Below are 19,328 nucleotides of genomic sequence, written 5' to 3' on the forward strand. Positions count from 1 at the left end.
GGGCACGGAGACCGCTCTGCGCGCTGTTCCTGACCGGAATGGCGGCTGCAGGGCTGTCTGCGTTATCTTATTTGAGGTGTAATGGCTGTGATTGGTCCGTCGGTCCGACGGACCAAACACAGCCTTTGGGGGCAGGTGGGGTGAGGTGGGGTGACCACCAGTGACACCCTTACACCCCGTGGTGATTGGTGCTGTACTTAACAGCACCAATCACCACCGATCCCTGTGTCACCGGCGAACGTTATTCGCCGGTACACAGAAAACGCTGTAATTGGCTGTTCACATTGAACAGCCAATCACAGCGATCGCCGATGGGCGGGGGCATCGCTGCCCCCCCTGGGCAATGAGGGAAGATGTCTGCTGTCAGGGACAGCAGACATCGTCCCTCTGTCACCGCGTCTATAGACGCGGTGACAGTTAAATGGCATGACGTACATTTATGCCATGTGTCGGGAAGTACATCCCGACCATGACGTAAATGTACGTCAAATGTCGGGAAGGGGTTAACAGGAACTGTGACTTCTTATGGGTTATTGTTGATTGATATTCCTCAATATGCTTCGTTAGTTTTGTCTTGTCCTCAAAAAGGTTTGTCTTCCTCCATTGTCTTTCAATTCTACGCCCCCTTTTCTTGAGCTCATTCAGACTGCTGTTAAACCAGGGAGCTTGACGATATAGTTTGAGACGTTGTAGTATAAGCACTGAGGCTATAATACCAATTGCAGCCATCATATCCCTATATAAATACACAGGAGACTTGGCACTCTGGATGCTGGTTGAAGGAGAGCAGCGACCGGAGTGCCTTGCTGCTAATGGTATTAATATAACTCCAGTCCCATAAAGAACAATTCAGACGGCACTCCACAGTTTTAGTAATAAGAGTATTCAATAAAGTATGCTTACATAACAGATGCTCTTCGGCCATGAAACGTTGATAACTATTGGAGCATCTGTTATGTAAGCATACTTAATTGAAATACACTTATTACTAAAACCATGGAGTGCTGTCTGAATTGTTCATTATGGGACTGGAATTATATATATATATATATATATATATATATATATATATATATATATATATATGTACTGGTTGGGGTTGTTTGTGATTTGAAAGCACAGAACCCCTTCAAATCAGCTGAGATGTAAATAATTTACATCAAAGAAGTCTGTTTATGGGAACGGCGGCTATAGTGTCTCTGCTCTATAAATCTGTCCTGCTAATGTCGGTCAGGCTCCTTAAGAGCCAGAATATAAATATTCTCTTCATTTAAATATACGTTTTCCATCATTTATGAAATTAAACCTCAGAAGTCGCTGACAGATATAAGAAGCAGAGAAGATAGACGCTTGTTTGCAACTGTAAATCTTATTAATGTACTTTCATCTCTCACATCCTACATCTCCTCTCACTTCATGTCATTTACTTACTATAGTCATACTTGCCGACATTAAGGGGGAAATTTACTAAAGGAAATTTGTAAAAAAAATAGGTGTATTTGTATCCAAAAATACACTTATTTTTGACATTTACTATCCCGAAAATACGACAATTCGTATTCGTATTGATAGCAGATCAATACGAATACGAATTGCCGTATTTTCGGGATAGTAAATGTCAAAAATAAGTGTATTTCTGGATACAAATACACCTATTTTTTTTTTTACAAATTTCCTTTAGTAAATTTCCCCCTTAATGTCTCCTCTCTGGAAGAAGCCTGGAGAGGAGTCTTTCAGCTGCCATTAGTGTTACGATCCAGGGAGCATCTCTGGTACCCGAGTGCCAACTCAGTATGGGTAATGGGGCTATCCTCTAGGCAGACTCTATTGGCTCCCTGTGGCAGGTGGCCGTGGACTGCGGGATGCTAGGCTTCGCCTGTAACCGCCACGGCTGAAAGGGCGAGTTAGGCCCGCCCAAGCTCTGGTGCAGCCAGGTGTTAGGTGGTGACAAGCCCACAGCGACCGCCAAGGATAAGTCCAAGAATATAATCTAACTAAACTCAGGAACCGCAACTATAAAAGGATAACGCTGACATACAAATCCTGGCGGAATACTAGTACGGGTAAATAAACACAGAAAACCAGTAAAGTAAATATAGCGACTCCGTCACAACCAAAACCAGAACCAAGCGACCTCGTCGCAATCCAAGAAGGTGTTCCCTTCACAACTTCTAAGGGGTTTAAACCCCAAACAAACCAAACAGGAGGTATAATGCCCGACCTTCGCTAGGGCAACTGACATGCAGATATTAACCACCAAACTGCGGCTGAGAGCCTACTCATTACACCGGACAATAAGATGGAGGATAGTTGTCTCAGATGTAGCAAGTCCGCAGGCTCACGCAGGAAAGGTGGTAGTAGAAGCACGTCCCAGGAACTATCCTGCATAGGGCACAGGATGACTATCACCGGCACTTGGGCCCATGCTCAGATCCTTTAAATGAGGATCCCCAACCAATGGGAGTGACGCTAGAGACCAGCCTCCAAAAACCCTAATGGCAGCAGTGTGGTCACCGGACCTGCACCAGTCCGTGCACCCACGGGATCCCGGGATCTAACAATTAGGGGGTGGGAATGGACCCTACATCATCAAGCCCCTCCTATTGCTTTAAAATAAAACTGATATTTGCGGGTGTACATGGAAGGGGGCGGGGATAAAATGACGCAATTTGATGCAAATTGTCCTTTGCTGTTTTAGTGCATCACAGCAGAAGGTTTTTCACTCAAGAGAGACCTTGTTAATATTGCCCAAGCCCAGTAGTGCTCTCGTCTCCTGCATGCAGCCGCCATTCCCCATTGAATTAAGTCCACCGGGTGACAATTAGAGGCTGGGCAAGTGCAAGAGTGGAAAGAAATAGAGTCTACATAATAATACAATCTGGGCCTTATTCTGGTTCACTCACTCAGACACCCTAATCCCGCCTTGGGAATGATTAGCCCACACCACCCTTTCGCACACTGAATTTGTTTGCAAGGCTAGCGAATGGATGTTTTACATGAACATCTATTCGCATGCCAGTGGGACCCTCCCCCATCTTTCGATGGTCTCTGACCATCGAATGATGGTGAAGGCGCACACATATGTAAGGGTGGCCCAGACCACTCGTACATATGAGTAAAGAAATGCAGGGAATTGGGCGGCAGCTGACATCCGGCTATGTCAGCTGTCCGCCCCCTGCATGTGCGTCATGACCGCATTAGCATATGTACGCCCAGCATTTCCATGGAAACACCCATAAAACGCAGGGCATACTCATAGGGTAATGACCCAGTCCAGCACCCCACGCCCCTCTCCAACCCTCAAGCTTTTATTTTTATTTTTATTATTTATTTTTTATTTATTTATTTTTATTCTTATTTTTACTTTTATTTTCATATTGTCCATCATGACCAATATTAATACTGAGTATTGCTAATAAGTGGTTTCACTGTTATTATGTATTCTATGTTACTTTGGTATTACTTGTTACCGAACATTTGTTTAGATAGTAACTTCTATGACTTTGTATAAAACGTATGTAGATATACCTTTAAATAGTCTAGATACCTGCTTAGTATCTTTCTCTCCCAAAGATAAAAGCTCAGGGCCGGTGCTAGGCACCGGAGCGCCCCAGGCAAGTCGTGAGTGGGGGCGCCCCGGTGCCGGGGGTGGGGGCGGGTGGTACCTATTGCTAGTCTGGGGAGCGGGCAGGGGGGTCCATGCTGGAATCTGACAGGAGCCTGCAGTGGTGTCCTTGCCGCGCGAGTACCTGCGGCGCTGTGTATAAAGCTGGAGGCGGGGGGTCCCTGCAGTGAATAAAAAAAAACTAGCGCTATGCGGCGGCGCGGGAAGCGCTTCTGTTTTGAAAACACTGGCTGCACGCTGATTGGCTGAATCTCAGCCAATCAGCGTGCGGCCAGTGTTTTCAAACCCGGCAGCGCTTCCTGTGCCGCCGCATAGCCCGGCGGATAGCGCTAGTTATTTCTTATTCACTGCAGGGACCCCCCACCGCCGCCAGCTTTATACACTGCAGGTACCCACGCGGCAAGGACACCACTGCCCACTCCCCAGACGGCGCAGTAGGTACCCCCTTTGCACGGGGGGAGGGGCGAACTGCCGCCCTCCAGTGGCCGGCGCCCTAGGCAAATGCCTAGACCTGCCTAGTGGTGGCGCCGACCCTGTAAAAGCTGCCGTATCGCAATAACACTGAGCAGTTTTAATCCTTAGATTAAGGTTAATTGCTACATTTATATTCCGTTGCTAAATGGATATAGACACAGAATCTCTGTGTCTACTTTTCTTATGTCGACAAATGTAGGTCCCTTTTAAGATCAAAACTTCTGAAATAGAAGTCTCCCCACTAGAATGAAGCCGATATGGGTCTGACACGGACAGAGTGTTAGAACAAACCCATACACTTATATCTGATAAAGATCAAATGCATTAAATGTATTATATGGTGTATATGACGTATATCCATAGCCTGTGGTGATTTTAAATAAATAAATCATATTTATATGCATATGAGTATAAAATAAAATATTGCATTGAATACTAGTCTGTCAATGCAATACTATGGGCGTATTCCTATATCCTATGGTGATTATAAATAAATAAATTGTATTCATGTGCATAGATGTATGAGTATTCAAATAAAATACTACACTCAATATCAGTCTGTCAGTGTAGCATTATGTGTGCACTTTTATAGATACATATATTTTTAAGAATTTGTGTGATTATATTGTACTGTGATTTCGGCATGCCATTGCCGCTCGCTTTATTAAATGAAAGATAGAATCTTAGAGCCAATAAAACAACAAGGACCATGGTAATGAGACATACACCTGTATACCATTAGCTAACAGGTATAAGACCATCCCCCAGCATGGAACTCCTCATTCCTGAATTGAAAAAGCCGCCTGAGCGCGGCAAAACACGTTTTCGTGAGGAGTAACGGTACTTGTTTCCTATCTGGGCGCCCGCTAAGTTAATTGCGCACCATGCTATTCTCCGTATAAAAATCGGATCGCATCGCATCGGATACCACAAATACACATACACGAGCGCAGCGAGCCCCGCGAGGGGACGCGGATACCTTCACAGGTAAACGAGTCCTTTCGCGGGCTTCCCAGGTGTCCGCGTCGCCATGGACACCTGGGAAGCCCGCGAGGGGACGCGTATAACTGTGAAGGTATCCGCGTCCGCTCGCCACGCTTCGGGCTCGGTGGCTCGCTGCGCTCGCCACACTATTCTATTCTCACTCCACGCCCTAGTGGATAGTAGGGCATGAAAAGGTCGGAGGACGCATACCGCCGCCCCTCGCGGGCTCGCTGCGCTCGCCACGCTTCGGGTTCACGTTGATGGCGGGGTGGCGTCAACTACTTTTGGGGGGACATTTCAATGTTCAGGGGTGTTTTTGGCCCATTTACTATTGTTCCTATGATAATTTGGCTAAATTGAGCCATTTCACATTGTTTCCTATGGGAAATCGAATCGCATCGCATCGTATACCATCGTACATCATCGAGTACCGAATCCGATGCGATGCGATCCGATTTCATTACGGTGCCGTACGTAGAAAACCTGGGCGCCCAGATAGGAAACAAGTACCGGAGTAACATTTGGACACTGCAGCCAAATACCCGAGGGACACAGTAGTGTCACCCGACCGGCAATAATCACCGGTCCCCGGTCACGTCTTTCCGCAAGGATCTGATCCCTGAGACAGGCACCTCCAGCTACTACGGCGCACCCCACTACAGCTTGCCGCACGCACAGAGGACGGTGCGGTAACGCCGACACGTAAGAGCTGAGTGCAAGCCCACCACAGTTGGAAGGTGCAATACAAGGGAGACAGTGTACTCGCATCCACGAGTGGCGGGTCGGCTGAAGTCACAACTGCCCAGCATTGGACACCGCAGAGTACTGACGTGTCTATCCTGCAGGAAACACTGCCATTCAATCTGCAGCTCAGACGCCACCAATTATTGTCGGGCATCTAACAGAGAGTGGCAAGTAAGTGATCTGCTTGCCCAGGCTTGGAATTTGCTCAATACTGCAAACCTTTCTCTATTACTACTTTGGAAAGATTTTTATCACCGGTGGGACTATAAAAATTGGCAATCACACCATCCAATCGGGACTTGGTAAATATCTGCTGCAGATCTTTTATTTTAAATAATATTTGGCTACATCTGTCACTCAAAGTGTGTCTGAAGCTGTAACGCTGGGTGGAGCCTCTGACTCACATGACTGACTCACATGACTGACTCCCATGACAGAGAACCAGCCCACCCTCTGCCTCTCTAGTCTCCATGTTACACAGCAAAGACACAGCTACTCACCAGACACACCAGGTGAGCGCCCCACACCTCCATACCTCCCAACATGACCCTCTCCAGGAGGGACAGAATGCTCTGTTTGTGGACTTCCATCTTAATTTATGATTGTCATCACCTGTTTTAAACAGGGTAATTGATAAGAAAGGTGTTTAAGCATAGGTGATGGTAATCCATAAATTAAGAAGAAAGTCCAGAAACAGAGCAATGTATCCCTCCTGGAGAGGGTCATGTTGGGAGGTATGCACCTCCCCCCCCCCATTCACGGCAACCCCACGATTAAATGGCACATGTAAAACACTGACATGGCTATGGTCGACAATGAAAAAGGTTGAAGATTTATTTTTCACTTTTTCAATGTTTTCATATTCATTCTCATGTGTCGACATGTACACCAATGAAGTGCCACACTTATGTCAACATTTGCATGTGTTGACCTTTCTATGTTGATTTTTTCTTGTAGCGATTCGCGGCACCCCCCGGCGACCCCCCTCCCGCGATTCGCAGCACACACCCCGCAATTCGCGGCGACTCCTGCGATTTGCGGCCCCACCCCGTGACACCCCGCGACCCCCCCTCCCACGATTTGCGCCAACCCCCCGGGCCCCCCCTCCCGCGGTTCGCGGTACCCCCCACCCCCCGCGACCCCCCCTACCGCGATTCCCCCCCGACCCCGCTCCTGTCATTGCGGCAACCCCCCCCGCCCCCGCGACTCACCCTCCCACGATTCACTGCAACCCCCCGCGTCCCCCCCTCCCACGATTCGCGGCACCCACACCCCCCCGCGACCCCCCCTCCCGCAATTCACGGCATCCACCCACGACCCCTCCTCCCGTGATTCGCGGACACCCCTCACCTCCTCCCTCCCCCCCACCCCCGCTCACGATTCACGGCAACCCCAGGATTAAATGGCACATGCAAAACACTGACACGGCTATGGTCGACAATGAAAAAGGTTGACATGAGTTTTTGAAGATTTATTTTTCTTTTTTGAATGTTTTCATATTCATTCTCATGTGTTGACATGGACACCAATGAAGTGCCACACTTATGTCAACATTTACATGTGTTGACCTTTCTGTGTTGATTTTTTCTTGTAGCAATTTTTTTCCAGTGACAACTATGTGCACGTCAACATACACATCATCAACCAATTCTTTGTATAATATATAACACCTGTTCTGTTTTACTGTAGGTGTTTTAAGTCAGATCTTTTACTGCTACTATTACTGTTTATGTAAATGCATTCTGAATGACAGCAACATCCTACCATCCTTCTACAAGAATATATAACCAACTAGGTGATTCATCGCGCCCCGTGCCCCCCTCTCCCGCAATTCACAGACCCCCCGCGCACCCCCCTCCCACGATTCACGCCCCCTCCCACGATTCACGTCACCCCCCGCACACCCCCCCTCCTGCAATTCGCAACCCCCCCTCCCGCAATTCACGCCCCCTCCCACGCTTTGCAGACCCCTCCAATTCGATTCACGGACACCTGCGCCCCCTCCCTCCCTTGATTCACGGCACCCCTCGCGCCCCTCCCACAATTCACGGCACCCCTAAGCCCCTCTTTAGTCCCCCGTATACTCACACACCCCTATCACTACCCAGCTTCCTGCTCTCCTGAACCGTAACTTCCATCACTGGGGAGTCGCTGACGCTGTTTTGCCCACATGCCCCTATCATGCCTCATAGCCCAGCCTCCTGCTCTCATGGACACTAACTCCTACCCAGTAGGAGGAGACACTGACTCAGGGCCACCATCCTGTACTCCTGTACTGCCACACTGGACCCTCACCCACTGGCAGAAGCTGCACAGTATCTCCCACCCTCCTCTTTAGTCCCCCTTATCCCTTATGCCCACACACCCCTATCACTACCCAGCCTCCTGTTTTCCTGTGTTGTGACCTCCGCCAGTGGGGAGCCGCTGACTCAAAAACACCCTACTATACTATTGCACACACACACACCTAAACAACCTGCACACACAGCCGCCCCCCCCACACCCACAAATGTCACTGTACCATCCACACTATCAATGTACATCTTACTCTGTAACCGCTTTTTAATTAAACAAAACAATACACACCCCCTTCCACATCATATGCTCTCTATTTAACACATTTCACCTATAACTCAAGTTGCAATACAGGCATCTTTCATACAATTCTAACCATCTTTCTCATATACAAATGTTCACACATTAAGGGGGCGCAGCCCCTTACGACGGTGTGAAGAGTGCCCGTAGGGCGCGATGAATCACCTAGTTTTAAATATTTTTGCAATTGCATTGAAGTAATTTTTTAGATTACATCCATATATATTTTTTTTATTTTTTTGCATGCATGCAAAGTTATTTGTTATGTGTTTTTTGTGAATTGTGTGATATATGTATGTGTATTGTTGATTAAACCATTTTTAGTGTACAGAAGGCGCCCACTGGCTCTTTCTTTTTCGGAGCGTGCACTAGCCCACTAGACTTCTCGCCGAGTTTGCATGTGCATATGCAAAACATCGGTCCCTATGCGAATTTGCGTCTGAGTGAATGAACCAGAAAATGGCCCTCTAACCGATGGTACAACAGGCACAGTAAGTCTGAATGCAACAATGCACAGGTTCGAATAAGCAACTAGACGAATCGTAGCCTCAGGTGCAACAATGCACAAGATGGAATATAATCTCTTATATATTTAGCCAGATCCGTCACTCAAAGCAGTGTAGGGAACGGTGGGCGGGGTTCCACGGGTGATTGACAGGCCCGTCCACCGTTATCCACACTGCAAACCAAGGGCTCTAAGATTCTACACGCCAGCTCTGTCCTACACACCACTACCGCCCATACACCTCCAAACCCCGCCCCACAGCTACACACCGCACCCCCCACACCATCCACAAGCTCTCTCTACACAGGCCAGGCTCTACGGCAGCCTGAGCCAAACACCGGCAGGCAGATGATGCCTGCACAAATCAAGGGTCCAGACGCGATCCGCCCCCTCCTCGCCCAACAATTGCAATGCCCGCACACCTAAGCCCGCCCCCCGCCTACACACCACGCCCGCCCCCCACAGCCTCGATCTCCGGCCAGCCCAGGCTCTATGCCCCGTGCAAGGGATGTCCCCACACCCGCACGGATCAGCTGGCAGCCTCACCAGCCCACGCTGAAGCAAACCCAGCAAGCTGCTGCCTGCCGCCCCCACCTGACACAGTGACAGACCCAGGGGCGGGCTGGGCCAGGGGGCCATGTGCCCCCTGGCCCGCTTACCCAGCCACCTGCTATGGGCCACGCGGCGCACCTCCTCCAGCTCTCCTGCGCTGGCCGCGTCTTCCAGAACACGGCCGCGGCCACAGGAAAATGGCCGCCGGACCCCTGCACTGAGGACATGTCCTCAGTGCAGGAGGCCGGCGGCCATTTTCCTGTAGCCGCGGCCGTGTTCTGGATTCTGGAAGCAGCGGCCAGCGCAGGAGAGCTGGAGGAGGTGCGCGGCCTGCACCGGACTGGGGCTGCAGGGTGTGGGCAGGAGGGGCATGTACTGCGCTCTCCCCCGCCCCCCCCTCCCCCAGCAGCAGCAGATGGAGTTGAGACAGCAACAATGGTGAGTTGCAAATTCTGGCACTGGGGTATATGTGTTTCTGGCACTGTGGGGGCATGTGTGTATTTGGCACTGTGGGGGAATATCTGGCATTGTGGGGGCATATGTGTATCTGGCACTGTGGGGGCATATATGGCACTGTGGGGGCATATGTGTCTCTGGCACTGTGGGAGAATATCTGGCACTGTGGGGGCATATGTGTATCTGGCACTGTGGGGGGCATATCTGGCACTGTGGGGGCATATGTGTCTCTGGCACTGTGGGGGCATATGTGTCTCCGGCACTGTGGGGGCATATCTGGCACTGTGGGGGCATATGTGTCTCTGCCACTGTGGGGGCATATGTGTCTCTGCCACTGTGGGGGCATATGTGTCTCTGCCACTGTGGGGGCATATCTGGCACTGTGGTGGCATGACATCACCAACCCTGCACGCCAGCCAACCTAACCCCCCCCACGCAATAACGCACACATTAACGCACCAATAATGCAAACACGGTACCGGTCCCTCTGCCCCGGCTCCTGCGCTCAGGGCAGGGCACGTCATCACAGCAACTCTCGTGGGAATACGCTCCGCACAGACTGTGCCGTGCGCCCGCTGCCTCCTGCTGCCAACCCGACGCTCAGCCCTGCAAGCCGACTTTTCACTGCGCCCGCTGCCTCACACTCCCTCCTGCCAGCACCGCTTGCCTGCGCCCGCTGCCTGACACCCCCCCTAGCCTGCAGACGCCGTCTGCCACACCTTCTGGCTGCACTACTACTGTGGCTGATGCCTGCCACCACCGGATGCCTGCACCCGCTCCCTGGCACCCCCTCCTGCTGCCCCAAACTACTGTGGCCGATGCATGCCACTACCGGCTGCCTGAGACAGCTGCCTGACACCCCCTACTGCCTCACAACTACTGTGGCCAACCTCCTCTCTAAGCTGCATGTCTGCCACACCAGCCCAGCACTATACCACCAACGGATAAAAGGTACTTTTCACACTCCATTGTAACACCCCTTCATGCTCACACAATACACACACACACACACACACACACTTATACCACCCCAATGCGCTTTACACCAACCTACACTTACAGCACAGCAATAACATCCATAACACTACATACCCCCTTATCAGTGCCCACAGGAACTGTGGTGCTCTTTATTTGTACTGTATTTTTGTTATTTATTCAATGTTATGCCAAGTTTTGTCTCCCTGTATTGTTCCTTTGTACGGCGCTGCGAAACACTTGTGGCGCCTTATAAATAAAATTATAATAATAATACCCCCACCCCACAACACCACACCGCCAATGCCCCCATTAACGCACACAATTGCTTTGTTAAAGCAAGACTTTTAGCACCAATGAAAAACCTGATGGACCCAGGGACCGGGCTCCTAAAGGAGCCTCTCCTTGCGATGCACGGTTTTCATTTTAATGGGGCGTAGCCCCCTACGACGGTGTGAAGAGCGCCCATAGGGCGCGATGAATCACCTAGTACCTAAATAAATGTCACAATATGTAAATGTAAGAAATCTCCAGGACTTAGCTAGAGCTGGGAGTCAGTAACCCTGGAGAGTACTCTCACACAGGAGCACAGACCGGTAACAAGAGAAACCCCACAGAAGCACAGGACACCAACACTGGGACAGCAACCGGGCAGGCAGAGGCAGAAGAAACCTATAACCGAGGGTCTGGTGGGATTTTACCAGCAGGCAATCAACTAAACTATAGAATGGGTGAGTGCTAGAAAATTGGGAAAGTTGAGCGGTATATAACTGCAATACAAACACCTGCACAAACATAATTTAGAACAGGGTATAGAGGAAGTAGTACATGTGCGCTACACAGAGCATTCACCCCGCTGACACAAAGAGAGTGCTGAGAATTGTTGCACTGATACAGACACACAGTCAGCTGTTTACTCTTAATAGACATAGTTTATCACTGGGAATCTTGTAAGGTTTCCTGAGTCAAACTTCCACAACCGCACTTATCAGTGCCCACAGGAACAAATCATCCCAGGGCCAGACAGAAGATCAAACCTCCCTTGTCCGCAGTCTGACACAATAGGAAGAATTCATTTACCACCATGAAAACACTGCTGACATCTTGCATGTTCCTTGTAGGCTGTTAATCACTTCATCACTAGTGTATGCGATTATGGTAACAAGCATAACAATGATAGGGTTCAAATGTGTCACTTTCCCACCAATCCACAGCAGGGATTGGAGAGGTAAAATGGATAAAAAACCAAGCACTAAAATATAGATATAAAATAAAAAATATTGCAATACCAATGTTTACAGCTTTTTTTGTGAAGTTGTGCAGAGGTTGGAGTTTGCATGCTCCAAATTAAAAAGTTTTGTTGCCATAGTGCAGTGGAAACTAATTGTCCCTTACTATGTATGCGTGTCTCAGATGGCCTCCACGTCTTCTGCCCGCCACAGCTCCGGCTTCAGTGGCTTGTGTGGCTATTTCCGGACGCGGTAGTACGGACTTTCGTTCTTTGCTTCCTTCTTTCTCCAACTCGTTTCAAGCCTTGAGGCACTTAGTCATGGATATGGTTACTGGCGTTCAAGCTCTATTTATTTAAAAATGCTAAACGTTATTGTTTTCAAGTTAAAAACTGAATGGAAGTGTATTATGTTAAAAAATGTGTTTAAAATGGGCATGTTCATAAAAGTTAGTATGTTTATCAAAAAAACTTTATAAATCAATATCAATATTTAGACCTTGTAGATGCAATGTTCTCATATGATAAATCCACTTTGTTTCGTTTTGTAGTAATGGTTGTGAGGTCTCTAGTGTTTAGTGTTTGGATGCTTATGAATTTTGTCTGATTTTTATTGTGGCATTCCAGAAAATGATTTGATATGCTGTGAGTTTGGAGGCCCGTTTTAATATTATAAAGATGTTCTCTTAATCTAGTTTTTAGTTTTCTTTTTGTTTTCATTAGAGTATTCATTGAGAGACCAAATAACATGTGACTCCAAGGGCCTCATATACCTTTTGGAATGCCCCTGGAATACCTTTTGGAATGCCACTTTTTCCTCCTCCCAATATGCCATGAATAAATTCACATAGCATGGGGCAAAATAAGTTCCCATCGCTGTACCTTTTATTTGCTTGAAAAATTCTCCTTTGTATCAAAAAAAGTTATGTTTTAATATGTAATCTATGCTGTCCATTAGGAAGTTAATTTGATTTTTTTGAGAAGGCCTGTAATTGCTGACAGAAAAAAAACAGGTAGCACTTGTCCTTGTTCGTGATCAATACACGTACAAAAGGATTTAATATCCCTGGTGCATAATTCATAGTTGGTGTCCATTCTATGTTTTTTAGATGTTGTAGAGTTTGCATCAAATCTTTTAAATAACTTTTTTGTTTTCGTACCAGTTCTTGGAGGAAGATATCGATGTATCTCAATAAATTCAAAGTTATTAAATTTATCATGGATACGATTGGTCGTCCGGGGGATTTAGATAGCTGGTAGCTGGTAGAAAGTCAGTTTTTTTTTGGATTTTCTTTGTACAGGTATTCAAATTCTGTGTTGTTAATAATATCTATATCTCTGCCTTCTTCTAGAATTCTCAACAATTTTTGTTGAAATTCCTCCATTGGGTCTTCCTTCAGTGTAATGTAAATTTCTTTGTCATCCTGGAATCTTTCTATTTCTGCTTGATATTGTTCTTTATCCAGGATCCCCAGGCCAAGTTTCAATTCTATCCAGCCCTTAATGTGGGCTGGATAGAATGTTGAGTTGTTTTTCTAAAGTTGTGTGTTTATATTTTTCTACTGTGTTTTGCTCCTTTTTTTAATTTTCTTTAGTAAAATTTGTGTATCTTTGCTTTTGAATGGGGCTGATATGTTGTGTCCCTTTTTCAATACTGAGACTTCATCTTTAGTTTGCTCTTTTTTGCATAAATTAAAGATGCCATCTTTTTTGGGGTCTTCATTAACTGTATTTGTTAGTTTCTTCTTTTTCTTTCCTCCCCTGACCCTCCTGCTTCTGGGGAGTAGTCATTCCGAGATTTTTTTGATGGGAGGTGTCACTGCTATATTTTTGCTAAAGTAACAATTCTGCCAATGGGTGCTTTACAAAATATTTTTACTTCCCGCTACATATCGTGACAATAAGGAATTAATTTGTGGATCTATTTATCAACCTGCTCTTAGTGATAGTGGCGCTGATGACAGCCCCTCACAGGGAAGAGTAAACAGTAAAGTGGTAGCGAAATTCCTGTGCATGTGGGTTCATCAGGCTATGCACATGCAATTATACCAGACAGGAATCCAAAGGTGTCCCCACCAGGTAAAATCCGCCACTGTAGTGAAGCCAGATGCAGTCTGGACGTATAAAACAAATAAAAAAAACTGAATAGAAACCGATCCAACACAATCACTGAACACACGTCTTGAGTCTGTGAGACTGCACTGGCTTCACTGTGACTGGTCATAGTGACTTCCTATTGGAAGTCTGACCTGCCAGTCATCATGGCAGTCCGATTGGGAGGTGTGCCCTCCCTCCGGGATGCCTCTCTATGGGCTGCCGAGCAGCCCCTAAAATCTGGGTATTGTGCATGCTATGAATACCTGATTTTTTATAAAACCAGTGGACAATAAAAGTTTCTATAACCTTACTCACTTGTTACCCCTAGCAACTACCTTGCAATCACTTCATGTACAGCCATGGAGCTGCTTCTTAAGACATCTCCTTTCACAGTGTCTGAGAGGTTGTAAAACACATTTACAATGCAACAAACACACATTTTTATCCCTTTTTAACCTCCTATCCTGCCTCCGTTCCTACTTATCCTATTGTTTTTCGTTCGTCCACCCACCTATTTTTAGCATGTTAACTCTTATGAGTAGGGTCCTCCTGCCTAACGTACTCACCCTACCTCTTTACCTCACCTGTCCTCCTGTCCTGTTCTTCCCTTCCTCTACTTCATCTTCAGTCTCCTCGACAATTTTGACACCTACTTCTGAACTGATGCTGATTTTAGTTCTACCAGCTATACCCCTATTTATACTGTATTTTTCAACACACCCTGTATGTTACCTTGTAATTTGTTTTTTTGTTTGCTATGTACGGCGCTGCGGACACTTTGCGGCGCCTTATAAATAAACGTACTACTACTACTACTACATATAAAGATATCAATTACCGTCACAGACACAGAGATGTGATCGCATGCGCTCCCCCAGGATCCCGGGATTGTGCTCTAAAAAGATAACATGTGTGCGTCCGGACCCAGTGTAGCTCCTTTTATAGACAAGGTGCTGGAGGGTCAGTCTTGGTGTTTATTGGATGAGACAGGGAGACCAGGCGTCTTCTCATTGGTTTCTTCTTTCTTAGGTTTCAGTGGTCCATTTAGAATCCTGCCTGATCACGGGTTATAGCTGGTTCAAACCAGCTACGTTTATGGCTCTTTGTTCCTTGATTGGAGCTATTTAAACATATCTCTATACATGCGAAGCGGTCATCTATTAGAATGAACTTAGGTCTAGAGTCATTAGGTCGACCCCACTAGGTCGACTGGCAGGAAGGTCGACCTGACTTAAGGTCGACATGGGCCAAGGTCGACATGACTTAAGGTTGAATTTGCATAAAGGTCAGCATGAGGAAGGTCGACTGGTTATAAGGTCGACATGGGGTTTTTCACTGTTTTTTGAGCCGACATGTGCCGACAGGCGGTATTTCATGCCCTACCATCCACTAGGGCGTGGAGGAGGTTATTAAAGTTGTGGCGAGCGAAGCGAGCCACCATGCCTGATGCATTGCGAGCGAAGCGAGCGATGCAAGGGTCCGATTCTCATTGCCAACTGTGTCCATGTCGACTGTGTCAACATTCGGATTAAAAAACACATGTCGACCTTATGACCAGTCGACCTTCCTCATGTCGACCTTTATGCAAATTCGACTTTAAGTCATGTCGACCTTGGCCCATGTCGACCTTAAATCAGGTCGACCTTCCAGCCAGTCGACCTAATGGGGTCGACCTAATGACTGTAGACCTAAGTTCATTCTGACAGATGTACCGATTCCCTATACATATACACACCTATAGATACATATATCTCTGGAGTTGTGTATTTATTCGCATTAGTATTTGTTTAATGAACTTGCGTGGTTTCAACAATACCAAACAATAAAGTATGGACGATCATATTCCAATACTTTGGGGAATACAAATTGTGCATATGTCAGGAGTACCACAATGATTAGATATTAATGCATCACATCCGTCCTCAATCGATTTTAGATTCTTTTTATTTCAACTAGATCTACGCAAATAGCGTAATTAAATGGCATAAAGGGCGTTCGCAATGCATTAATACCATAGAGGTGAAATTTCAACTTCCACAATGCACAGTACCTACATCGATACTGCGCATGCACCGGTCCCAGTACCTGTCATCTGTATTACACAGGCGCCGGGAGAGGTTTGTACTGCACATGCGCCAGTCCCAGTGCCTGCCATCATAGTACAGGTGACGGGAACGCTGCACCTGTGTGTGGGGCGGGGACCAGGAGGAGCAGCGGCTGTGGCGGGGGCTGTGTCTGTTTTGCTGACAGCGGCAGCCCCCCTCCCGTCAAAAAGTACCAGACCAGGTTTTGGTGCAGTAGCAGAAGCCAGGTGTGTAATCAGCAGCACCTTTGATTTCCTGACATAAGGTTTTCCAGGGCAGAGTGATCTTGCTCTTGATGAGGGATTAACCACTCAAGCAATAGGCCGTGGTGTGGGCTATGGTGGGGACCAGGGGCGGATTGGCCATTATATTTACCGGGAACTTTCCCGGTAGGCCGTTGCTAGTGAGGCCGAATTTTAAGTGACAGGCAGCAGGGGCAGCGCTACAGCCCCGCCTCCTCCCGGCCGCTGTTCTCCTCTGATCGGCGAGCCTGAGGCGCTACTCACACAGTCTACTGTGTGTTGTGATGTCCATTGCCTCGCCTCCCTGAGGATCCTCTGCGCCGCCCACCATCGCCATGTTGCGGCCAACGAGTCCAGTCGCGCCGGGTCACCGATCAGCGTCCGCCAACGCCGCCCACACCCAGTGCACTAATACTGTCTGTGGCTTTGCCTCCTCCCGCCCGCTGTTCTCTGGCCCCGACTCAGAGAACAGCGGGCAGGAGGAGGCGAGGCCGCATGCATCTAGTAGTAGGGTACTGGGTGCGGAGAGAGAGGACAGAGGGCGGGAGGAGGCGGACCGCTTTCAGTAACAGGGCAGCAGCGCGCTGCCTGCTAGGAGCACCATAGTGCCGGCAGCAGTGACAGTGTCCCTGCCCGGCAGCAGCCTGGTGCATTACGAACGCTGTGACAGCAGAGTGGAGACCCGCCCAGCAGCAGCGCCTAGGCGCACCATAGTACCGGTAGCAGTGACAGGGCCCTCGCCCGGCAGCAGAGCCAACCACCTGGTCAGCAGCATTGTGAGCCTCAGTAACTGCCAGCAGCATCAGCACTTAGCCAGCGGTAAGCTGACCTGAATATGACAGTATTCCCTGGTACAAAGGGGTGGCGGTAGGGGAAATTGGGGTATACAATATATGTATGGAGTCAGTATATTGATGTACATATGGATTGATAGATATGGGAATCAGTGTATGTATGGACGTATATGCAGTATGTATGTACTGTTTTTATTTATGTATGTATGTGGGAGGCTATGTATGTATGTGGGAGGCTATGTATGTATGAGGTAGGCAGTGTATGTATGTGGAAGGCAGTGTCTTTATGTATGTATGTATGTATGTATGTATGTATGTGTGAGTGTGTATGTGGATGGCAGTGTATGGATGTGGAAGGCAGTGTATGTATGTGGAAGGCAGTGTCTTTATGTATGTATGTATGTATGTATGTATGTATGTGTGAGTGTGTATGTGGATGGCAGTGTATGGATGTGGAAGGCAGTGTATGTATGTGTGTATGTGGAAGGCAGTGTCTTTATGTATGTATGTATGTATGTGTGTAAGTGGATGGCAGTGTATGGATGTGGAAAGCAGTGTACAGTTTGTATGTAGAAGGCAATGTATGGACAAGATACCTACGCTATTAGGATGCTGGCTGTCAAAAGACTGATCTCGGCATACCGAATCTGACAATCATGACAGGGGTTTCTTAGCACCCTTCCCTTCTTCCCCTACCCTCCTAACCCTCCCTTGCATCAGACTAACCCTTCACCTCCCCACTAGTGCATAAACCTAACCCCCCTTTGTAGTTTCTAAACCTTCCCCCGCACCCTAACCATAAGTCACCCCACTAGTGGCTAAACCTATCCCCCTTTTCTCTGCCTCCCACTTCCCGCCTTCTTACTATTCGGGATGCCGTCTGTCGGCATTCCGGCCTCTATGCAGTTCCAGCGCCGGTCTTTCTGAAGGCAGTCCTGATGCCAAAATCTGGCATCAGGACTGAAGTTTGGCATCAGGACCGCCAGGATACGAACTGTATGTATGTATGTATGTATGTATGTATGTGAGATGCAGTGCATGTATGACCTGTATATATGAGAGCTGCAGTGTATAGATGTATATATGAGAGACAATGAAATACAAAGAGAGAATGTGTGTAAAGGGGGAGAAATAAAGATAGAAATGCCAATATGAGAGATGAGATAAATACACAGTCCTACCCCTCTGCAACAGATGGAAGCACTGCAAGTGACCAATACAGTCCTGGTGACCCCACCACCCACACTGCCCCCGCCAGCCAACACCCGGGACACACAGTTTTAATAAAGGATAAGTTTCAAAATGGACTGTGGCACTTTAAATGGGAGAGTTAATGAAGTACTGCAGCTTCTAAAGATATTAAGTGATGAATCCGATTCCCAATCCCAGACATTGGGGGGACATGGGCTAGCGCATGGGGATGCCCAGCTTTCCTGGGCCTGCCCACAAAAATGGTGGGTGCGTCCAGAAAAAGTTTACTGGGCATCCACATGCGAACGCAGGTGTAGCAAAGCCTGCACTGAGTGGGCAGCTGGCGTTGCAAGACGTCAGCGCCCACCCCATTCTTGGCCATAGCAAATTAAACTGAATCAGGCCCAAAGTGTGGCCATGTCATCATACACTCTGTTCGGGTGGAATTGTTTGTGAGATCTTAAAAAACAAACAAAAAATGATTTAATTATTCCCAATATAGTGAGCTTTTGATATTTAGGGGGAAATTTACTAAGATATGTATTCTACTTCACATGTGATGTTGCTATGGGCAACCAATCTGATCCTGTCTACTATCTTCTAGAGCAGGGGTAGCCAACCCTAGTCCTCGAGAGCTAACAGTGCATGTTTTGCAGGTCTCCTCACAGAATCACAAGTGAGCTAATTAGCTCCATCTGTGGATCTTTTAAAATGTGTCAGTGATTAATGAGTGCAGCAGCTAGGTTGTCTGGAAAATGTGCACTGTTGGTAGCTCTCGAGGG

This window comes from Crinia signifera, chromosome 6 (genome assembly GCF_055691185.1).
Source record: "Crinia signifera chromosome 6, ASM5569118v1, whole genome shotgun sequence".
NCBI classification, from domain to species: Eukaryota; Metazoa; Chordata; class Amphibia; order Anura; family Myobatrachidae; genus Crinia; species Crinia signifera.